This window comes from Notolepis coatsorum (assembly GCF_963971535.1).
Source record: "Notolepis coatsorum genome assembly, chromosome: 1".
NCBI classification, from domain to species: Eukaryota; Metazoa; Chordata; class Actinopteri; order Aulopiformes; family Paralepididae; genus Notolepis; species Notolepis coatsorum.
Genome location: NC_140165.1, coordinates 303,410,104 through 303,436,270, shown reverse-complemented (window position 1 = coordinate 303,436,270; position 26,167 = coordinate 303,410,104). Strand labels below are relative to the sequence as shown.

Here is a 26,167-nt window from a genome sequence, read left to right as displayed (position 1 = left end):
TTGCCGGAGATCCCTGACTCCCCTGATGACGACCATGACCCACTGACTTTGTAGATTGCCCTACTCCTTACAACAAGTATGGAGAAGTTGACTGGACCCTAATATTAATCTGTCTCCCTTTACTAATTAGGTGCGGACTAATTAGGAGGCGGCTGTTGTGAAGGGCCAGATTAACACTGAGAATCTACGTTTTATTGTTTTATATAACTTGTATATTATTTATATATATAAGCTATATCCCTTTAAGCCTCCGTTTGAATCATAGCATTATTAGCTTTCCTCATTGGATAATGCCCTTGACGTTCGCGGCGCCAAGGACAGCGCCCCTGAGACAGGTTCAAAGGCGAGTCTGGACAAGTTGGGACATGCCTGGTGCCAGCGCATTGATTCCAGACAAGAGCTGAGGCTGGGCACTAGAAAGCCCTCTAAGTATATATATCGTGGAAGGCGCAAACAGTAGCGATTCGGAGTTCGGCGTTCGTGTGTGAAGTAACGTGAAGTTCGTTACCTTGCTACTGAGCACTTGGATTATAAAGACCGGATCCGTATGAGAACCCCTTTTCTTCAAGTGAACAGCCCGAGTATCCGTACCTTCTTCCTTCCCCTGGAGCTTACAACTCTGGGAGGATATCACCTGTCTCCAGCGGTACCCTCGTTTGCCCCCCTATATTGCCATCCCACGCCAGGCGGCGTTTGGTCTAGTATACCCATCTTAGGAATTATTCATTCCCACTGACTTTGCTACTCGCTGACTTTCTCATATTATTCGCCATAAAAGAGCGACCACAGCAGCTGGGGTCAACTTGAGGCCAGTTCTTGCCCAACATCTTCCCTTCAAGCTTTAGCTTGTGGTGAAATGCCACTGTCACCAACAAAATATAGTAAGAACCCAATTGTTGTTTCCACATTAAAGATATGGGCCCAGATGAGAAAGATATGCGGGTGGACTAAGCTCTCTATGTCAGCACCCATCTGTAATAACCACCTTTTCTTACCTGCTACACTGGATTCTGGGTTCGCTAGATGGAAGAAAGAGGGACTAACCACTTTGAGTGACTTATACATAGATGGTGTATTTGCAGAATTTGGGGACCTATGTGACACATAACTTACCTCACTCTGACCGGTTTAGATATTTCCAGATTCGGCATTTTGTGAGGACCCATTCCCCTACGTTTCCACAGTTGCCCCCTCCATCAGGTGTGGAGCGTTTTCGACACTCGGCTAGTATGGATAGGGGCCATGTTTCATATCTCTATGATACCATACCTAGAAAAGACACTGCCATAAACAGGATTAGGACGGGATGGGAGACTGAACTAGGGGTAGCCTTCTCGGATGAATGGTGGGGGGACGCACTAGAGGGAGTTAATACCTCTTCCTCCTGTGCCAGACTTGGCCTTATTCAGTTTAAGGTCCTTCACAGAGTCCATTATAGTAATGCCAGATTGGCTAAAATATATCCCAATGTGACAGACAACTGTAACAGATGTGCACAGTCACCAGGAAATCTAACCCACATGTTCTGGTCCTGCTCGAAACTGATAACATTCTGGAAGTTCTTTTTTGATACCATCTCGGAGGTACTGGAGATTACAATAGTGCCCTGCCCCCAAATTGCTATCTTTGGGATCCCCGAGGAGGATGTGATCTTGACCAAAAAACAATACAATGTAGTGTCCTTTGCCTCACTGATTGCCCGCAGGAGGATACTCTTGCATTGGAAAGCAGAACCTCCCCCATCATCCAGATTATGGCTGAATGATGTGATGTCATTCCTAAAACTGGAAAAAATTTTATTTACAATTCGAGGATCAGCTGATAAATTCTACACACATTGGCAACCGCTAATCTCATATGTAGATAGAATAGATCCGTTTCCTCCTGACTGAAGTTATGTCGAGTGCCATGTAGGGGGGGGGGACAGTTTTCACTGAGTAGGCTTACCTGTTAATTGGGGTGGTTGGGGACAGTGGGCGTGTATTTATTTAATCTCCCACCTCACGTATTTAGGGTCATACGACCTGGCTTGTGTATCGGACCTGGAGTTGCACTTATGTTTCATTATATCCATAGCAAATATACTTATCCTTTAAGAGTACCATATTGCTGTTAAAGTGGATCCTAATGTCACATTTTGTATTTGTCTTTTATTTTGTATGTATTTATTTACTTTTGTACTGTCTTTTTTATTTTTCTGGGTGGGGCGGGAGGGAGGGATATTCAGTAAGGAAAAAACAAAGGACATGACATCTGTATGCAAGATATGAATGTAAATGTAATCTTTGAATAAAAAACTTTGTTTATAAAAAAAAAAAGAGCGACCAAGTAATTCCCATTTGTATATTGGATGCATAATAATAAATACTGTAAATGATATCTCCTTGTCACCGTGCCGTCTATTCTGAGTGTCTGCCATATTTAACTGTACTGTCTGGCAAGTAATAATAATAATAAGTAGTAGTGGTTTAATCTATCACAATCTTTAATACAGTCAGGGTTTTGTAACCCCTCAGTTACAGTAACAATAAACTTGTTCAAACTATTAAATGCATATAATCCAGCAACAATACCATTAAACAAATTATAGGATGACTCACCGACACTGGTCATTCTTCAATATACATTTGGTGAAAACTCTTGGTTTGAAGGCAAAACTACAGGGGATTTTACAATGTCTGTATTTATAACTTAATCAGTTTTGGCCCATATTTCTGTCTTTCAGTCCTATTGTTTCACTGGTTTGAACAGCATCAATGGATTCAGATGAAGGACATTCTACTCCTATAGGCAAAAGATAACTGCATGAAGTGATAAAAGGATTTTGGATACATTATTTTACGTCACAAATTTTACTGATTTCATGAGTAGTGTGGTAAATCTAACGTTTTCACATATTTCCAAATAGCAAATTGTTGTAGTAAGATGTTTGAAATACATTGACATTGTGAACACAAATGGCAGTTATGTAGATTATATGATCTCTATATTATTAGTCTATTTATCTCAGTTTGATTTAATTACATATGCTGCTTTTTGTTTTCTGTTTTCTATGATGAAACAAGCATTTCATCATAAAGTATTCTGTATTTTGTTGTGACAAATAATAAACAAACATATACCTTTCCCCAGGTCGGCCCCTGCCCCCTTCCCTCTACCAACCATGGGCTTGCGCGATTTGGGAATATAGATCTTTTACTTGTTATAAATGGGAATATAGGTCTGTTCTATTAGTTATAAATGAATATAGGTATGTTTTACGTGTTATAAATAGGAATATAGTTGTTTTACACGTTATAAATGGAAATATGGGTCTGTTTTACTTGTTATAAATGGGAATATAGGTGTTTTACTAGTAGTTATAATGGCAATATATGTTTTACTCATAAATGGGAATATAGGCGTTTTACTCCAGCTTTAAATGGGAATAGGTCTTTTACTTGTTATAAATGGGAATATTTTTTCATTTCAAACCTTTATTTATACTCGTGAAAGCACTGAGGTTTCCCTCATTTACAGTGATGACGAGTTAACAAAGGACACAAATATCATAACAGTTATTAATTACAATGAATTACAATTACTACAATGATGGATTAAAAACAATTACATGATTCAGGTCAAGTACAATGCCTTTAAACTCCATGAATGACGGGAATGCTCCGAGCTTTAGAGTCTGTTGCAGGGTATTCCATGTGTATGGAGCATCGTAGGAGAAGGCAGACTTTCCAAGCTCAGACCGAACTCGAGGCACCCTGAGCACAAGCCGATCATTCGAACGAGTTTGGTAGATGACAGCACTCCAGACCAACAAAGATGTAATATAAGGTGGAAGTTTGCCAATAATTGCTTTGTAGATAAAAAGATACCCATAACTACGTCGCAACGAGAGAGATGGCCAGCCTACCCTCTCATACAAAAGACAATGGTGAGTATCATATTTGTCACCCGTAATAAATCTTAGGGCGGAGTGGTAGGCAGAATCCAAAGGCCTTAATGTAGACGCATGCCTGTAAATGACATCACCATAGTCCAATATTGACAAAAAAACAGCCTGTACAATTCTTTTCCTACAGAACATAGGAAAACTAGCGTGGTTACGGTACAAGAAACCAATCTTTTGCCGTAATTTTGTAGCTAGGTTATCTATATGGAATTTAAAAGAAAGTTTATCATCCAGCCATATACCAAGATATTTATACTCACTAACTCTTTCAATATACAAACCATTTGCTGTTGTTAGGTGTAGCATGTCATAATCTATAACCCTGGCTCTAGAAAACATCATATACTTGGTTTTACTAGCATTAAGCACTAACTTGAGCTTAGCTAGAGCATTTTGGAGAGTGTCAAACGCAAGCTGCAGGTTCACAATAGCTTCCTGAACAGTATCCGCAATGCAGTAGACAACTGTATCATCTGCATAAAGATGAGCCTGACAACCTGCTAGTGCTGAAAGACTAGAAACAATATCATTAATATAGATTGTAAAGAGGACCGGCCCCAATATACCGAACCCTGTGGTACACCCTTAGACAATGGCAGGACATCAGATTGAAAGTTACCTGAATTCACAGATTGACACCTTGAAGATAAATAGTCCTGAAACCAAGCACAAGCGGCTTTATCCAGGCCAATGCTAGCTAGACTATTCAAAAGCAAGTGATGGTCTACTCCTGTATCAAACGCCTTTGAGAGGTCTACAAAGAGAACTGCACAATGCTTCCCATTGTCCAGGGCTGAAATAATGTCATTAGTGACCAAAGTAACAGCTGTAATAGTACTATGCTTTGCTCTGAAACCTGAAATATAGGTGTTTTACTCCAGTTATAAATGGGAATATGTCTGTTTTACTCCAGTTATAAATGGGAATATAGGTCTGTTTTACTCCAATTATAAATGGGAATATAAGTCTGTTTTACCCCAGTTATAAATGGGAATATAGGTCTGTTTTACTCCAGTTATAAATGGGAATATGTCTGTTTTACTCCAGTTATAAATGGGAATATAGGTCTGTTTTACTCCAATTATAAATGGGAATATAGGTCTGTTTTACCCCAGTTATAAATGGGAATATAGGTCTGTTTTACTCCAGTTATAAATGGGAATATAGGTCTGTTTTACTCCAATTATAAATGGGAATATAGGTCTGTTTTACCCCAGTTATAAATGGGAATATAGGTCTGTTTTACTAGTTATAAATGGGAATATAGGTCTGTTTTACTCCAATTATAAATGGGAATATGTCTGTTTTACTCCAGTTATAAATGGGAATATAGGTCCGTTTTACTCCCAATTATAAATGGGAATATAGGTCTGTTTTACTACAGTTATAAATGGGAATATAGGTTTCCATCCCATTCTTAAAAGAAAAGAAAAAAGAAAAAGTAATCCATAGTATATCTATAGCACTGGGTCACGAACACGTGCCTTTAACAAAAAGATAACAAGGGAAGCAGATAGTGGAACCCTCTTTATTACGAAAGTAACATCTCAAGTCAAACAGTGAACACAAGAGAGACTGGACACACAGGAACACCGCTTTTTAAATGAGACCTTGTTATGAAGACAAGGTCGTATCTGTACTAGACGGCCACGACGAGGTCACATCTGTACTAGACGGCCATGACGAGGTCACATCTGTACTAGACGACCATGACAAGGTCACATCTGTACTAGACGGCCATGACGAGTCACATCTGTACTAGACGGCCATGACGAGGTCACATCTGTACTAGACGGCCATGACGAGGTCACATCTGTACTAGACGGCCATGACGAGGTCACATCTGTACTAGACGGCCATGACGAGGTCACATCTGTACTAGACGGCCATGACGAGGTCACATCTGTACTAGACGGCCATGACGAGTCACATCCGTAGTAGACAGGAGTTAAATATCCACATCTTTAGTTACCCGAGTGAATCCAGCCGTTCAAATTGACAGCTCCACATCCTCGTCAACAGAAAACAAACAAAATAGTAAAAAAAAAAAAAAAAAAAAACCTTTTTTTATTTATTTATTTATTTTTAAGTCTACACGACCCCGATCTCTCATGATGCACAATTCATACAGACTGGATTTGAATCAGAAGATCATATTTTCTGTCTGGGTGTGTGCGTGTGCGTGTGCGTGTGTGTGTGTGTGTATATGTGTGTGTAAAGGAGACAGTATACTTGTTGCAGAAACTAACTTGGGCAGGAACATGGAGCTCTGTGTGGACCTACTCACCTAGCCAGACGCTCTGCCCCCCAGTCCCTATGCTCTCACCCAGACCCAGGCTACGACAGAAGCTCTCTTACCAAGGCTACGACAGACACTCTCTCACCCAGGCTACGACAGACACTGTCCCCAGGTCCCTATGCTCTCACCCAGGCTATGACTGGCGTAGAGCCACACGGACCACGCATTCCACATTCGTTTTCAGCATCACTGCCGCCTGAAAGGGGAACTATGCCCATTTACTAAAAGCACACGTTTATCGTGGTCTACAGAGCAGCTCCAGACTTTATACTCCATGTCGTCACAAGTTTGAGACGTACATCTCTGGTTTCTGACCCTGAGAGAGCGAGAGAGAGAGCGAGAGAGAGAGAGAGAGAGAGAGAGAGAGAGAGAGAGAGAGAGACTATAGTATACGCGGTAGCCTAGTAGCACCGTTTCATCCTTTTACAGTGCAAGATGCCCGACCTTTGACATTGGATTCACTTACAATGCACAACCCACGCCTTGAGCGCAGCTTGGGACAGATTACAGATCAACGACGAATCGACGATGTTCTTGTCATCTTTGGTCCTCACAAAATCAAATCATAACAAGAGTAACAAGCTGTTTTTTTTTTTTTATAGAGTAACTGTAATATTATTACCGAAATGTAGGTAGTAATCCGTTACACTCCTCGTTACTGGGGAAAAGTAAGGTTATTGCTGTAGCGCATTACTGCCCAACATAGCACTATGCCACCGTGCAACGGTGTTTAGAAAAGTCATATTTCGTCAAGCAAAAAGAAAAGGAAAAGGAGGCTAAGCATCGATTTTCCTCTCCATGGAGTTGTGGAGACTGCGTTGAACCAAACCACTATTGCTCATCATGCGTTTTCTGTCGTTTGTGTCGCTTCAACAACATCTGAATCAAAGGAGAAGTGTCTAATGTTTACAAGCCACGGTGGGGAAACACTCATTAGCCATGAATAATGTCCAAGCTCCCAGTTGCTCTTTCAGATACTGGCAATGCACATACCAGGCCCGGTGTTGGGGAGTAGCTAACGACATGTAGTTCAATTACTAGTTCAACTACATCTTGCAGTCGTTAGGTGGTAGTTTAACTACATTCAAATCTCAGTAGTTAACTGCTTTGGGTCGGGGTCACAAACTACATATTTCCACAGAAAGTTGGCATTTTCCTCTTTAGGAAAACTGTTTTTTCCCCCGCCCTGGTCTCTGAATCAAAACACAGTCACACTTTACTCTGCGTCAGTTCAGTTGTAACTATACCAGATTCCAGACTCAGGTTGTAATCGTTTTCTACTTTTTCAAAGTAGTGTCAGCTTGCCAAACTACAGTTTCTTTTTTGAGTAGTTAATATGTAGTTTAACTTATTTTCGTTGTGAAGTGGCTAGTAGTTTGGTCCACTACAGTTTTAGAGCAGTTTCCCCGACACTGACCAGGCAGACGGTGCAAGGGAAAGTAGCTACAGATTCTCCTCATTACTGGGTGACAAGAGCTCCAATAACAATCTGTGGACAGTCCTGTAGAGGGCGCCAGATCCTTCTCTGTCTCAGGTCTGCATCTCTCCCTGTATGCTGGTATCCACTCTGTAGGGAGAGACAAAGTATATAGAATAGAAGTACATTATTGATCCCAAGGGAAATTCAGCACTACAGATTGCTCACAGTAAACATTTAGGTAGTCAAAAGTCACAAATAATAATAAAAACACAATCAGGGATATACAATAGAATAGAAATCCTTTAACCCATTCTCTGCCGGAGCTTATTCTCATCCTTGTAGCCTCTCTGCCAGCACTATTTGTCTATGGAGATATTCACCTTCTTTGCAGGGCTATAACTTTTTAAATTGTATTGCTAAATTGACATTACTATGGCCCATTCAACATCGATTATATATCGTTCAGGATGTAGGAACGTTTTACTTTTTCATTCACACATTCATACAAAAATACGGTCTAGAGTATAAATATGTTTTTATCGTTTTCTGCAGTATTTCATAGAACGTGAGTTATAGCCATAAATGCATATATTAGATAATCAAATGCAGTTTGATACCGATTGACGCCAGATTAAAAATTTCAACTGTACATGATCCCAGACGTTATGACTCATCATGCACGGTTGACCGGAGGGGGGGGGGGGGGGGGTCGTTTATAATTCAATGACCGACGTTAAATGAGTCATGTAGTATGGGTGATATATTGATCAGAGCTGTTTGTATCGAAAATGGTAAACAAACAGGCTGAAACTCACCCCAGTCTCCTCGTAGCGTTGGGTGATGAGCGTGGAGCAAAAAGATCGCTATTATGGGATGTTGATCTAGGTGAACCATTTCCGGGTTGTATATTACTAATACACGTCCAATCATGTTGTTTATTGAGTTATGGCAACGGATCGATATGCACGGTGTGTGGATGGAGTCCCGCGAGCGATAACGAGTGGCCGGAGGTAATAGGGTACGGACCAGCCATTTCCGGCCACTTCCGGTTTTGGCAACTCGCCGATCGGCCACCAGGTGGCGGTATTGAAGCGTTGGAGAGTTGAGCGGAGATCTACAGCACCAGTCATGACTCCGTGGGTGAAATGTGAATACCATGACGAAAATTTGAAATATTGATCTCAAAGACGCTGTAAGACGTCATTGGCAGATTACGCATGGCGGAGAATGACGTCTTAACACGTCATCGGCGGAGAAAGGGTTAATAATCCCGAGGGAAATTCGGCACTACAGATCGCTCACATTGAACAATAAAGGTAGTCAATAGGATTAAAATAGGAATAAATATAATAATATTAAAAATAAGAATGAAATAGAATAAAGAATAAAATAATATACATTCTAAAATATACAGTAAACATTTTTTTTTAATATTTAAAATGTTGATGTAAAAATCCAGAAGATATGCCAGAGTTTGTACTGTTACTCTGTGAGGCAGTGAGGCACCGTGAGGCGTTATACAGTCTGATGGCTGTTGGAATGAAGGACTTCCTGTGCCATTCAGTGTTGCATTTGGGAGTCTTATAGTCTAACACTGAACGTACTCCTTCTAATGGCCAAATCTGTGTATAGTGGGGTGGGAGGGGTTGTCCATGAAGGCGTGGAGATTAGCAAGGCTCCTCCTCTCTGACACCACAGCCAGAGAGTCTAGTATTAGCCCTCTTACGTAGCTAGTATTATCAAAAGGAATCTTTCTATTACAATTTCATTCCTTTTGTCCAGATCACCCATTAAGCTCTCACCTGCTCAGCATGTATAGCATCTGGCCAGGGTAATCTGCAAATACCCTGTAACATCAAAAAAATGTCCGACTTAATAAACACGCTCCACATTGTGAAAAAAAGCACGTTAGTCCGTTTGTATTGTATATTGTTTACACTGCCTTTGTATTCTATTTAAATGTTTACTTCTCCACTGTACTATAATTCTGTGACCTGTATCTGTATGTCTTCTTCTACTACCTGTACCTCCCCTCCCCCCTCCCCCATGCTTAGGGTTGGACATCGTTTGGATTTGAACGATTCCGGTTCCGATTCTCCATTTCGATTCCTGTTCTAAGCTATTCTCGATTCCGATTCTTTGAGGTGCAGGTCAAAACAGGTCACAGCTTATTTCGCAGGAGTTTTTTTTTTATCTTACATTTTTTTCATACTATTAACATTGTCAGTTGACTTGATACAGTTTAATTTGGTTGCTGTACTGTAACTAGGGTATTAATTAACAAAGTAATTTTTTTTCCCCAGAAACGGAAGTTAGGAACCGGTTCCTATTAGAGGTTCTCGGTGCCCAACCCCATGCTGCTATGATACCGAATTTCCCCAAGGGGATCAATAAAGGAATATCTTATCTTATCTTATTTTGTATATCAAATCTGATCATAAACCAGAAAAGACAGCACTCCTATTACAAACGAGTGGAAGGGAAATATTATATTCATATGAGTGTATTCAAATGGCAGATATGATGAAATATGATGAAAATATGAATATATTTTCCCACTCATTGATGATGTTCGGTCCTTTCTCAGCACAATCCATGCGGTTCTTCATACTGGACGCCCGCAGATCGGCAAGTTAGCCACAAGACGAACGCAACGAGTCAATGAGGCTATGCTAGTCTGTACAGGCCCTGAGACCTACTCAACAGTGTGAGTGCACTCAAAGTAGATTCCGGTATTTATTCCGGGGCTTGTACAGACTGGAGCACGGCCCTCTTGACTTTGCATTCGTTCGGTGACTAACTAGCAGGAGCTACGGGTGTCCTGTATGGGAAATAGGGTTAGGAGTCCAAAAAGATACCATTTAACTTAAGAAAAGATTTATTTTTTAAAGAGTCAAATTAAAGGTCAAGTTACATGCCACTAACAAATAACACTCGTAAAGCCTCTGACTGACATGTCAATTAAAAGGCTGTATCAAGCTGTGGTTGGAGGTAGTTATTTTTACTGTGTGAAATCGGAGCTAGCAAGCTATGCTAGGTAGCTTGATAACATTTTGCATAACATAAATGTTTGAAAGCTCTGCTGCTGCAGCTTCTCCTCAGACAGAAAGCACTCTGAATGTTCCAAGAGGGTAACGCTGAGTTATAGCAACAGAAATGCAGTGTTCTAACAAATTTGATGACAAGTTTTAATTGTAAATGTAACTGATGTTTGGATGATGCGCCCCAAGGGAAGAGTATGAAAAAGTCATGGTAAATGGACTGCATTCATATAGAGCATAGGTGTCAAACTCACGGCCCGCGGGCCAAATCCGGCCCGCCACGTCATTTGGATGTATGGCCTCTGCAAGGTTGTGTGCAGCCATTTGTTTTTGTAACATCTGCTACATCTGTCCCACGTGTTCTTTGCAGCTCACAGTTGTTAGTTCTGCCCCTCTTGACTGTGACAAAAAGGTTTTGAACAAACTTAATGTCATAGCTTGTATTTGATGATATTCTTCTTTGTTATTTACTTGAATGGTTTGATCATTGATTGGTGGAGTAATATGGGGTTCTGATAAACTAAAATTATTTGTTAAAATAACATAAGCTAACATATATTTTTACATTTATGCAAATGAATATGCAATATGTATAACTTGAATAAGTAATAAATACAGAAACACCATGTTTAACAATATGTAAATGTGTAGCTACATTTATTTTACATTACATTAACATTTATACGGTCTTTGGCCCTTTGAGGGCAACCATAATGCTGATGTGGCCCTCTGTGAAAATAAGTTTGACACCCCTGATATAGAGCATAGTGCTTTACAATGTATGCCTCACTTTCTCACTCACACTCTCACACACACACACACACACACACACACACACACACACACACACACACACACACACACACACACACACACACACACACACACACACACACACACACACACACACACACACACACACACACACACACACACACACACACACACACACACACACACACACACACACACACACACACACACACACACACACACACACCACAAAATTAACTTTTTGACTCACCGGCCAGTGGCGGGTAGATGGGAAGAATCTACCCGCCAAGTATATTTCTTACCTGCCAACTTTTTTTTGATTAAAAAAATAATTAATTATTTTATATAATTTTTTTTTAATAAAATATATATATTATATAATCATACTTGTAGTTGTATTATCTGCGAGACATCGCCACCTCGCTGTCTGCAAACAGCTCCACTGTCTGTGTGTATACTCAAGTGGCCTCCAGCTCCAGCAAGGATTCTCCGGCGCTGCAGCTGGACCCTAAACTCTACATTCAGCATGAAAGGATTCTCCTGCGCTGCAGCTAGGCCCTATTCAGCAGCCCTCAAGCGATGTAAGCCAGGGGCTCGAATATGCATGTTTTGTAGGACATTGATGTCAGGAGCTATCCCGACTAACCCGACGTGAAAAAGTGAAATTGTGCACATCCCTGTTGGACATGCTGCCAGAAAGTGACAGGATCGAAATGGGAACCTTTCAGATGACCAGATGACCGCTAGGCCTATATCTCCTCAGCTGCATATCGGTCATCTAACTATAAAGGAGGGAATCTCTGTGTGTTTACCTGTCCTTGGCTTCACATATCTCAAGAACCGTTCCCATCGATCGACTTGGCGGGTGTGTACTGCTGTGGACCCAAGTAAGTGTCGAGTGTAAAGTCGATCCAATCAGCGGCTTCCGAGAACGCCACAACCAGCAATACCGCGGTTCTCAATAACGCCGCAACCAGCAATACCGCAGTTCTCAATAACGCTGCAAGCAGCAAAAGCACAGTTCTCAATAACGCCGCAACCAGCAATACCACGGTTCTCAATAATGCTGCAAGCAGCACTTCCTGTGTGAATGTGTGAGTGAATGGGTGAATGTGAGTTTGTAAAGCACTCCAATCCATATGCAGTCCATCCATCCATCCATCCGGGAGCAAAGCAATCGGCCCGGCACACTTTCCGAACGAGTATGCCCCCCGAGAATGCTGCAAGCAGCAATACCGGACACCAAGTGGTCAGCCCGTTCTGAAAGGGTACACGTTCCGAACAGGCACTCACTCTGAACGGGCACTCACTCAGTCTGAACGGGCACTCACTCTGAACTAGGTGTGTGGAAATGTCTCGATTCTAAGATGCATCGCGATGCAGACGTGCACGATTCAGCATCGATGCAGTGACGGAACATAATCGATTATTACATTTTTTTACTCTCTTGCTAGCTTTTATGTTCTTTTACAATGTAGCGCTTTGGGATTTGCTCCACAACTATAAAGCGCCCTACAAATCAAATATAGTATTATTATTATTGTATTATTAAAGCTAGTGCTCTGGTCATGCATCCACTCAACTCATAGAAAATACAGCATCAGGCTATTCTACAAGTATTGATACTAATAAAAAGAGTATTGAACTATTTTTAACAGCTGGGTATCGAGATACCTTTCTAGTATCTGTATCATGCAACACTAGTAAAGACATTTATTTTGACATTCTGATTTAAGAACTTTCTCAGTAAAAGTTAATTTATCTGACTGCTTGTATTAATTGATGAAAAAGTAGCCATGTGCAGTAATATAGATTATAAAATTGAGGATGTAATATATTATTGAGCTGCAGCGAGATGCATCGTAGAATCGAATCGAATCGTGGACAGCTGAATCGTAATCGAATCGAATCGTGAGGCCAGTGAAGATTCCCAGCTCTACTCTGAACGGGCACTCAGTCTGAACGGGCACTCAGTCTGAACGGGCACTCACTCAGAAGGGGCATCTCACTCTGAAGGGGCATCTCACTCTAAACGGGCACCTCACTCTGAACGGGCATCTCACTCTGAAGGGGCATCTCACTCTGAACGGGCATCTCAAACGGGTACTGCACCAGTGATATGAATTACTGAAACTGGCAACTGTAGTATATGTATGGACACCATCATTAAGGCCATATATCTATCTATATATCTGCCTTTGTGGCAATTTTTAGGTATTTCATCTATAAAAGACTGACTGCGAACATAATACTGCCTGCTATGACAATATTGTTGTTTTCTTGGCCCCAAGACTTCAGACACCTTTGGAGGGATTATTATAGAAAATATCATACAATTATTTGTACAATATTAGTGTACTATATACCTCTACTGCCTGTACGATAAACCAGCTCACTGGGCCTAAATTCTCTAGCGTACAGACAGCAAGTTTTGACCTGAACCATTTTAACGACCAATTCTCTCACAACAAAATATCTGTTCTAGGGCCAGATGCAGCTTATCAGTGTGTTCATCCCACGCTGTTATGAGAACTGCCTGACTTTTCTTCCTGTATGCAAAACCTTGATTTATTTTACTATAAGGTTGAAAAAGTATCCTTGGGCTCTGGGCTCACTTGGCAGATTGTCTTCCACTCTCTCTATCGAACTGAGACAGTCAGAGACATTATAAACTACCTTCTTTTTTCCCCCTATCCATTGACTCAATCTCAATTTCTGTAAGCTCACTGCACTTGGTAAAATTATTTTCCACAACAGGATGACACCCACAAAGTAACATTTCTTCTTACCCATCTCCCCAGTGGTAGAAGGCCCGGTCCTGGTAGAATATACACAGAAAGAGCCACACGCTTATGGTCTCGACCCAGAAAATGACAAAAAGGAACCATAGCGACGAAAGTAGAAGCTCACACAACATCCTGGAGGTCTGTAGGACAGGACAGGAAAGAACACAAGCAAGATAATCAGGAATAGAGGCCTTGCACAGAATGTTTGTTCTCTTTTTTTTCCCTCCTCAGTATGGCTGCTTGTAATCATTGGTAACCACTTTCAAAATAAAAAGCCTAATTTCTGTGCAGTGGTAGAGTAGGTAAAACACTGGAAAAGCACGACATTACTGTTCCACTGTGACTTCCCTCCCCGCCGTATGTATATTTCTCTCCCACCCACCCACCCCCTCCTAATGTACAGTCCCCTCCCCATCATATGTATATACTCTGTCAGGATCTAGGGGTAACAGTACTGTATATTTGAATACCGTTTATGTCACAAATGTATCAGTACTAAATACCTATATGTCCCTATGCCATAAATGTCATGTATGTTGTGTATGTCATAAATGTCTATATGAATTGAAAATGGGGGACCCTGATGGAAACAAGACAAACGTCTATCTCAGGTCTGCATCCCCTTAACAATTGTATGTATTGAGCCGTACTGTATTGTACCCATTCTGCAATCTGTTAAATAAAGTTTTCATTCATTCATTCATTCACTTGTTTACAAGATCCAATAATAAGAAACAAAATGATTGCCTTTGTTTATTTCTCATGCATGAACATACATAAACCATTGTTTTGGACATAGCGTCAATGGTTGCTATGTTACAGGGAGTTCTGATGAATTGAAAATGGGGGTTTGATTGAAAAGTTTATTATTACCCGATGTAAACAAGACGAAAGTCTTTCTCTGGTCTGCATCCCCTTAACAATTGTATGTATTGAGCCGTACTGTACTGTACCCATTCTGCAATCTGTTAATAACGTTATCAATCAATTCAATCAGCCATGTTGGAAGACATAACTACATTAATATTCCGTGCAAGGCCTCTATTAGCTGACCTGATCATCTGAATCAGCTTTATGCAATGTGTCAGTACTAAACCATTTCACTTCAGCAACTTCACAGCATTTCATGAAACGAACATTGTCTGTTCGTATCGCTGCTGTGGGTACTTTTAAATTAGAATAGTAAGACATTGCCAGTAACATAGCTAGCTAGTCATTGAGTACTCGTCAGGTAGTTTGCAAACTATCTAGTTTTAACGTCACCTACCCCGTCGTTATCCTTGAGAACACAGAGCGATGTTTATGTCCTCTTGGCACAGGGTTCTGGTAGTTTGGCTAAGTTAGACAGCTACTAGTTAGCTTGGCTAAAGTAACCGACTAAGCTCATCATGTGAAATTCGTTTGTTTAACAACTCGTTTGTGTTACTTTCCCCCATTAGCACTGTGTTACACGTCACTAACGTAACGTCCTGTGGAACATCTGATGTCGCAAACTGAATTAACGTTATTTTCTCGTGCCAAAGAAAATAATATATGAAAACAGAAGACTTTTTAGACCTTTTTCTAACTAAATAGCCTAGCCAACTTTAGCTATTAGCCAACATCCGTTTGTTTACATTACTCTCCAAAGCACCAGCGTCAAGCCAGTTGAAATAAGAAGTTCTATTTCCGGACAGACATGGACTGACATTTTCAGAATAAAAGAACTGTACAATGTACATTGTAATACTGACAAAGCCATACCTGGTCATTTACTGTACAACTGGGTTAGGACATTTGTAGGGGCCAGTTTCGAATAGCAGTCTCCCGTAGGTGTTCTTTGAGAGTGTTTTTGAAAGTGAGTAGTGATTCACATTCCTTTACAGCTTTGGGTAGGGCGTTCCACATACCTTTATCTCAAGGATATTGACGACACTGCAGATAAAAACGGACTACATATCTTTCATCTTAATGTAAATAGCCTCAGGCACAAACTGGCAGAAATAAGACAACATTTCAGCAGCGGAAAGGTAAACATACTATGTTTCTCAGAAACTAAACTGGACTTATCAGTAACAGACCAGGAAATTGAATTAGATAACTATTCTTTAGTCCGCAATGACAGGAACAGGCATGGAGGAGGTGTCTGCATGTACATCCATCAAGACACCAAATTTATTAACCGTACAGACCTAGATCATGAGGCTATTGAAACTGTTTTTGTAGAAATTCTATTTGAAAGGGCTAAATCTGTTCTAGTCGGCACAATTTACAGACCGCCAGACCAAAATGGCTTTTATGACGTGTTGGATGCGTGCTTAGCTGGAGTTGAGGATACAGAAATGATTCTTATTGGGGATTGGAACACGGATATGCAACAAAAAGATGCACCCGTCTTCAAATCCTACAATAGGTTTTGTGATCTGCACGGCCTCAGCCAACTAATCACACAACCCACACGTGTGTGTGAGTCAACTCAGACTACCATTGACCTCATCCTGACCTCTGACAAGTCCAAGATCGCCAATAAAGGGGTTATAGCATGCGGGTTAAGTGATCATTATATGATATTCTGTACGCGCAAAAAGCTAAAACAAAAGGCTGGCTGTCACAAAACAGTCACATCTAGAGACCTAAAAACCTACTCTAGCGAGGCCTTTAACCTTGAACTGGAAAGTCTGGACTGGTCAGATGAACTCAATGGTACACTGGTTGAAGAAACATGGCTTGGCTTCAAAACCAAATTTTCAACGATACTAAACAACATGGCCCCCCTAAGAACCACCAGGGTAAAAAATCGCGCTGAGCCGTGGATGCACGCTGAAATACTGACCGCTATGAAAACCAGAGACAAAAAATGCTCTGAGTTTCGTAAAAGTCAGTCAAAGCTTAACATAAGCACGAGCAGTGAACTCCAAGCCCACGTGACTGAACTCAAACTGGAAAGAAACAGACTAAGAAATGATGTAAACTCCATGATCAAAACAGCAAAGAAAAAATTCATCAATGACAAAACCGAGGAAAACAAAAACAAACCGCGTGAACTCTGGAAATTACTCAATAACCAACTAGGCTGCAGTAAAAAACTTAAAACCAGATTCTCAAACATAAACATAAAGACGGACAACACGCTCATCACAGAAAAGCTGGATGTAGCCAATTACTTAAATAGTTTCTTCACAAACATAGCCACAACACTGGTAAACAAACTACCCTCCCACTCAGGGCATTATGGGGTAGAACACATAGTAGCATACTACAAGAACCTAGGGGTCCACAAAGACGACTTCAAACTGGAAATGGTAACAACAGATGAGGTACTCAAAAAACTGAGCGCCCTCCAACCCAACAAGGCCACTGGCCATGACAACATCCCCTCCAAATTCCTCAGAGACTCAGCAGCCGCCATCACCCCAGTCATCACACACATAATAAACCTCTCCATAAAACAGGGACACGTCCCCAAGGACTTCAAAATTGCGAGAGTGACCCCTCTGCACAAAAAAGGCAGTAAATTAGACCCAGGCAACTACCGCCCTGTTTCTATCCTTACCTCCATCTCGAAAGTCATGGAAAAAATTGTATACGAACAGGTCGAAAAATACCTTGCGGAAAAAAATCTAATCTACGAATTCCAATCTGGCTTCAGAACATCCCACTCCACTGACACATGCCTTCTCTATTTAAACGACCACATCAAACAAGAGGTGGACGCGGGCAAATACTGCGGCATGGTCATGCTGGACCTACAAAAGGCCTTCGACACTGTCAATCACACCATTCTGATTGACAAGCTAAAAGCAATTGGTTTTGATAGTCTATCAGTGAGCTGGATGCAATCCTACCTGGAGGGGAGAGAGCAGATGGTGGAGGTAAACGGTACCCTATCCCCCCCCCCCTCACAGTAAACTGTGGTGTTCCACAAGGAAGCATACTAGGTCCGCTACTGTTCCTAATTTATGCAAATAACATGTCGTCAGCTTGTGACTGCAACTTGTTCCTGTTTGCGGACGACTCAGCCCTGCTGGTCTCTGACAAGAACAAGTTACAGGTTGAAAAAACCCTCAGCTCAGAACTAGGCAAAATCTGCATATGGCTCGCTGATAACAAACTATCATTACACATGGGCAAAACAGAGTCCATTCTCTTCGGTTCAAATAACAAACTCAGCAAGACCGACGGCTTCTCAGTTACAGTGGGTGACAATATTGTCACAAGGAAAGAAGATATTACCTACCTGGGTTCCATCCTAGAGGCAAATCTTTCCTGTGACAAAATGGCATCCAATGTAATAAAAAAAGTCAACCAACGAACACGATTCTTGTACCGGATCTCCTCACTGGTAAACAAGAACACCCTGAAGACTCTAGCAGGAGCACTCATTCAAGGGTACTACGACTATGCTTGCACCTCATGGTACCAAAGCACCTCAAAGGCGCTAAAAACAAAATTACAAACATCTCAAAACAAACTGGTCAGACTACTGCTTGACCTTACTCCTAGAACCCACCTCACCCCTACCCACTTTGACAACCTAGGATGGCTTAGAGTAGACGACAGAGTACAGCAACTTGCAATGGGCCTGGTCTACAAGATACACTACACGACCAAGGTACCCATGTACATGACAAAATACTTCCCAAAGGTCAGTGAATACCACGATCACAACACCAGAGGGAGCTCCACAAATCATGTTAAACCCAGATTCGGCTCAAACAAGGGACTAAACACGTTTCGCAATTATGCCACATCAATGTGGAACGCCCTACCCAAAGCTGTAAAGGAATGTGAATCACTACCCACTTTCAAAAACACTCTCAAAAAACACCTAAGGGAGACTGCAACTCGAAACTGGCCCCTGTAAATGTCCGAACACAACCCCCTCCAATGTACAGTAAATTACCAAGTATGGTCTTGTCAATAATCCAATGTACAGTGTTGTTTGTACAGTTGTACAGTGTCCCCCACCCACCCCTCCTACCCAACCCCCCCCCCCCCCCCCACTCCTACCCAACCCCCCCCCCCCCCCCCCCCACCCACCCAACCACCTCCAATGTACAGTCCCCCCCACCCCCACCTACCCAATCCAATGTACAGTTTCTACGCCTAATGTATATACTCTTTTCTTTCTGGACTCTTTTTGTATCACAAACAGTACTGTAATTGCAAATCTGGTATGTCATAAATGTATAGATGTAGCAGTACTGTCTATCTGTATGTCATGTATGTCATATATGTTACGATGAATTGAAAATGGGGGACCCTGATGTAAATAAGACGAAAGTCTTTCTCTGGTCTGCATCCCCTTAACAATTGTATGTATTGAGCTGTACTGTACTGTACCCATTCTGCAATCTGTTAATAAAGTTTTCATTCATTCATTCATTCATGTATGTGTCATAATTGCGAAACGTGTTTAGTCCCTTGTTTGAGCCGAATCTGGGTTTAACATGATTTGTGGAGCTCCCTCTGGTGTTGTGATCGTAGTATTCACTGACCTTTGGGAAGTATTTTGACATGTACATGGGTACCTTGGTCGTGTAGTGTATCTTGTAGACCAGGCCCATTGCAAGTTGCTGTACTCTGTTGTCTACTCTAAGCCATCCTAGGTTGTCAAAGTGGGCAGGGGTGAGGTGGGTTCTAGGAGTCAGGTCAAGTAGTAGTCTGACTAGCTTGTTTTGAGATGTTTGTAATTTGTTTTTTAGTGCCTTTGAGGTGCTTTGGTACCATGAGGTGCAAGCATAGTCGTAGTACCCTTGAATGAGTGCTCCTGCTAGAGTCTTCAGGGTATTCTTGTTTACCAGAGAGGAGATCCGGTACAAGAATCTAGTTTGTTGGTTGACTTTTTTTATTACATTGGATGGTGCAGGTGCAATCTATTCTTGAACAACTATCATTTAACTTGTACAAACTAGAAAGTTCTAGTAACAGTGATGCACTCTGTATGTATGTAATATACACATTATAGTAATTTAGTGGTAGATTGATTGATTGATTGAAAACTTTATTAACAGATTGCAGAATGGGTACAGTACAGTACAGCTCAATACATACAATTGTTAAGGGGATGCAGACCAGAGAAAGACTTTCGTCTTGTTTACATCAGGGTCCCCCATTTTCAATTCATCGTAACAGACATACACGACATACAGATAGACAGTACTGCTACATCTATACATTTATGACATACCAGATTTGCAAATACAGTACTGTTTGTGATACGAAAAGAGTCCAGAAAAAAGAGTATATACATTTGACGTAGAAACTGTACATTGGAGGAGGTTGGGTAGGTGGGGGAGGGGCTGTACATTGGAGGTGGTTGGGTGGGTGGGGGGTCGGTTGGGTAGGAGGGGTGGGTGGGGGACACTGTACAACTGAACAAGCAAAACTGTACATTGGAATATTGACAAGACCATACTTGGTCATTTACTGTACATTGGGGGGGGGGGGGGGGGGGTTGTGTTAGGACATTTACAGGGGCCAGTTTGATTGATTGATTGATTGAAAACTTTATTAACAGATTGCAGAATGGGTACAATACAGTACAGCTCAATACACACAATTGTTAAGGGGATGCAGACCAGAGAAAGACTTTCGTCTTGTTTACATCAGGGTCCCCCATTTTCAATTCATCAGGACATATATGACATACTTGACATACAGATAGTCAGTACTGCTACATCTATAATTGCAGTCTCCCGTAGGTGTTTTTTGAGAGTGTTTTTGAAAGTGGGTAGTGATTCACATTCCTTTACAGCTTTGGGTGGGGCGTTCCACATTGATGTGGCATAATTGCGAAACGTGTTTAGTCCCTTGTAGTAGTCTTACTACTGTAGTAGCATTATTGTCAGGCCCTATTTTACATGGAAAATTAAGCGAACCATTATATTTTATACAGGTTCTATGTTTTTTTCTATTCTTGAGTTAATGTAGAGATTCCACAATGTTTATTTTTTCTGTACTTGCCAGCGTGCATTTGTGTACATTTAATCACTTTTACTGTGAAAGCAAAACGTATCCACAGGAAATAGTATTGAAGCTAGTATTTTCCATACGTTTCCGGTCATGATCGTTCCGTGCTGCGTCTCTACAATTCGTAGCCGCATTTCTGCAGACCCCTCTCTGATTGGTTGAGGCCATTTCTGCAGACCCCTCTCTGATTGGCCGAGCGCGCGCGCAGTTAAAATATAACATTTATATTAATTAACCCAGTTAATGCCTTAAGAGAAAGAGTCTGGTGGTCAATTGCTACGGAAATGTTGTGTCTTACTAATAATAACTAATTCCTTGGTCAATAGAAGTCTCTGTGATACTTTCTGAATATGATTTGGGAACATCAAATGGGCAGTTGCTGACAGCTGGCTGTGTTGTGTAATGTGCATAACGTTATGAATAAACCGCAAAGTCATGGGAAATAACGTTATACGCGAATCTGTTATTATTAGTAAGACACAACATTTCCGTAGCAATTGACCACCAGACTCTTTCTCTTAAGGCATTAACTGGGTTAATTAATATAAATGTTATATTGTAACTGTCTACAATACTTCCATGCGTATAAATTGCGTTCGCAACCTCCATGTTTTGGGGCTATTCATCAGAAAACTCGGATCCGGGATTCGGCTCCCATCCGTCGGCCAACAACTGTGGGTTTTCAGCCTCTCTCTCTGGAGCTTAACAGAGTTTCGAATCAGAGAGGGGTCTGCAGAAATGGCCTCAACCAATCAGAGAGGGGTCTGCAGAAATGCGGCTACGAATTGTAGAGACGCTTCCGTGCTATGGTTCCGTGCTCCTGTTGCGCACCACCATGACGCCACTGACGTAAAGTAAGGCTGAGGAGACCATTAAAAGGTGCTGTAAGTGGCGGTTTTTTCTTCAAATAAGTGTTAAATAGCTCTAAATTCTGACAGCCATCACTGACTGTTAGGTCAGTAACATGGGTCTTGATTAATTGAAAATGGATGACCCTTGTATGTCTCCAAGCCCACGTGACTGAACTCAAACTGGAAAGAAACAGACTAAGAAATGATGTAAACTCCATGATCAAAACAGCAAAAAAAAAATTCATCAATAACAAAACCGAGGAAAACAAAAACAAACCACGTGAACTTTGGAAATTACTCAATAACCAACTAGGCTGCAGTAAAAAACTTAAAACCAGATTTTCAAACATAAACATAAAGACGGACAACACGCTCATCACAGAAAAGCTGGATGTAGCCAATTACTTAAATAGTTTCTTCACAAACATAGCCACAACACTGGTAAACAAACTACCCTCCCACTCAGGGCATTATGGGGTAGAACACATAGTAGCATACTACAAGAACCTAGGGGTCCACAAAGACGACTTCAAACTGGAAATGGTAACAACAGATGAGGTACTCAAAAAACTGAGCGCCCTCCAACCTAACAAGGCCACTGGCCATGACAACATCCCCTCCAAATTCCTCAGAGACTCAGCAGCCGCCATCACCCCAGTCATCACACACATAATAAACCTCTCCATAAAACAGGGACACGTCCCCAAGGACTTCAAAATTGCGAGAGTGACCCCTCTGCACAAAAAAGGCAGTAAATTAGACCCAGGCAACTACCGCCCTGTTTCTATCCTTACCTCCATCTCGAAAGTCATGGAAAAAATTGTATACGAACAGGTCGAAAAATACCTTGCGGAAAAAAATCGAATCTACGAATTCCAATCTGGCTTCAGAACATCCCACTCCACTGACACATGCCTTCTCTATTTAAACGACCACATCAAACAAGAGGTGGACGCGGGCAAATACTGCGGCATGGTCATGCTGGACCTACAAAAGGCCTTCGACACTGTCAATCACACCATTCTGATTGACAAGCTAAAAGCAATTGGTTTTGATAGTCTATCAGTGAGCTGGATACCCTACCCCCCCCCCCCCCCCCCTCACAGTAAGCTGTGGTGTTCCACAAGGAAGCATACTAGGTCCGCTACTGTTCCTAATTTCATGCAAATAACATGTCGTCAGCTTGTGACTGCAACTTGTTCCTGTTTGCGGACGACTCAGCCCTGCTGGTCTCTGACAAGAACAAGTTACAGGTTGAAAAAACCCTCGGCTCAGAACTAGGCAAAATCTGCATATGGCTCGCTGATAACAAACTATCATTACACATGGGCAAAACAGAGTCCATTCTCTTCGGTTCAAATAACAAACTCAGCAAGACCGACGGCTTCTCAGTTACAGTGGGTGACAATATTGTCACAAGGAAAGAAGATATTACCTACCTGGGTTCCATCCTAGAGGCAAATCTTTCCTGTGACAAAATGGCATCCAATGTAATAAAAAGTCAACCAACGAACTAGATTCTTGTACCGGATCTCCTCTCTGGTAAACAAGAATACCCTGAAGACTCTGGCAGGAGCACTCATTCAAGGGTACTACGACTATGCTTGCACCTCATGGTACCAAAGCACCTCAAAGGCGCTAAAAACAAGATTACAAACATCAACAAACTGGTCAGACTACTACTTGACCTTACCCCTAGAACCCATCTCACCCCTGCCCACTTTGACAACCTAGGATGGCTTAGAGTAGACGACAGAGTACAGCAACTTGCAATGGGCCTGGTCTACAAGATACACTATACGACTAAGGTACCCATGTACATGTCAAAATACTTCCCAAAGGTCAGTGAATACCACGACCACAACACCAGAGGAAGCTCAACAAATCATGTTAAACCCAGAATCGGCTCAAACAAGGGACTAAACACGTTTAGCAATTATGCCACATCAATGTGGAACGCCCTACCCAAAGCTGTAAAGGAATGTGAATCCCTACCCACATTCAAAACCTCTTAAAGAGCACCTGGGGGAGGCTGCAATTCGAAACTGGCCACCGTAAATGTCCAAACCCCCCAACCCCTCCTAATAGACAATCTCCTCCCCACCGCATGTATATATTCTTTACCCATTCCTTTTGGGGTTATTCTTTTCTTTGTGGTTATTTTGTGATGCCGGCTTAGTATAGATAAAGTGCATTTCGAATGTGTGGGCTCATGCAGGTTATGTAAGGGATAATGTATAGCTACGAGGTCATTCTCGCAAAATAATTGACCGACAGAGTTTAAAATACCGAGCCGCCTCGGCGAGGTGTTTTAAACGTCAGTGAAGGTCAATTATTTTGCGATGATGACCGAGTATAGCTATACATTATCCCGCTTATTACATGGCTAACTTACTAACAATATACCTAATTCATTTGACAAATCGCAGTTGTTCTGTGGCTCTGTCAGCCCAAATAAAGTGATTATTATTATCGCGGGCAGCCCGGCAGGTGTGTCTGAATGGCTGCACTGAAACAGTGTGTGTCAGTGGGGCTTGATTACTCCAGCTGCGAAAAACAATAATCACCGGTGGTTATCGAAAAATAATTCACCGCTGTCGGGGGCTATTGACCAATCACAAGCAAGTATTTCGGCGAATGTGAAAACGCCATGTAATAAATATATATATGCTTCAGGTTACTCACAGGGTTGAACCGTGGCGCATATATCCATGGTGTTGCCGCTTTAAAAAGGGCAAATGTGATTAACATTTCATTGCTATTGTGTTGCCGCTTTAATGCAGGAAATGGCGGCGAAATACGAGGCGCTCCAGGAGAAGTATACGGAGAAGGCGGTGCGCCTAGAGCAACTGAGTGCCCAGCAGACTTCACCCGAGGTGAAGGAAGAGGGGGCGGACACCATGAGAGACTTGACCGAATGTGTAGAGGCCCTGAAAGTCAAATACCTTGACCAAGCAGGCCATATGGACCGACAGACGGTGCTCATGGAGCAGTCCCGGAGTGACCAGAGAGAAGCACTTTCCTTGGTCCAAGCCGTCCTCGAGAGAAGCCCCTAGCGTGCCCCAAGTGACCTATGGAGACAAAGCCCCAGTCAACGTCCGTCTGGGGGAGTATAACCGCAAACAAGCAGCCGGTGAGACCGTGAGGCAATACGCTTACGAACTTCAGCGTCTGAAGAGGCGGGCGCCCGACCGGGTCCCGGACACCGCCACCTTACTGCGGGAGCAGTTTGTCCTAGGCTTAAGAGATGATGCGCTGCGACGAGAGATGAAACGATACTCGAGGGAGAAGGGGACGCTGACGTTTATCAAACTGATGCTGGCCGCAATTGACTGGTCTGAGGAGGAAGAGGCCCTGTCCACCGCTAAGAGTTCTGCCAGGGGCGCGGTGTACACCGCAGCCGCGGAGGAGCACGGACCGTCCCTTAGTGTACCCGCACTACAGGAATCCATTCGACAGCTGGTCGCTGGCCAGGAGCAGTTACTCCGGGCCCTGCAGCAAGAGAAGGGGCTCGCCACAAGGAGGCTCCGCCGGACGCGGACGGCGAGGAGACTTGCCCCCTACCCCGCGTAGATTACCCCGCCGGAGCGAGGATGGGAGACTGATCTGTTACGCCTGTCAACAGCCGGGACATATTAGTCGAGAATGTCCACTCCAGACCGGCGGACCACGCCCAACCCACGCCATCGCGCCCGAACCACCGGGTCTACAGGGCCTGTCCACTCGAACACGAGGCACGGTCGACACCATAGTAGGCGGAGCAGCCAACTCGGCAGCGGCGAGCCTAGAGGCAGAAGATATATACGGGGGACACCCTAGATGTTCAAATAGACGGCGTCAAGACTTGCTGTCTCCTAGCCACCGGGTCCGAGGTGACCACCATGACGGAAACACACTTCAAGCAGCAATTTAAGAGAGAGAGAGACTGTCCTCCACCACTTGGGTCCTGACGGCTGCTAACGGCCTAGAGATACCAGTGGTTGGTTGCCTCTTCGCAGACGTGGAATGTCTGGGGATGAAGTTCCCCGGGAAGTGTGTGTTCGTAGTGAGGGACGACCCCAACTGCAGTGCAGCGGGAAACACAGTCCCTGGCCTTCTG

At 42.5% G+C, this 26,167-nt stretch overlaps 1 long non-coding RNA gene across 1 annotated transcript; it reads right to left on the bottom strand.

Moving 5' to 3' along the window:
• Positions 1-5,460: 5,460 nt before the first annotated feature.
• LOC311232505 lies at positions 5,461-15,877 on the bottom strand. The gene is made up of 4 exons (XR_014619960.1): positions 15,534-15,877; positions 14,270-14,406; positions 9,468-9,512; positions 5,461-7,812 (listed from the first exon to the last, which is right to left on the bottom strand). It is a non-coding gene; the product is annotated as an uncharacterized lncRNA (long non-coding RNA).
• Positions 15,878-26,167: the final 10,290 nt, after the last annotated feature.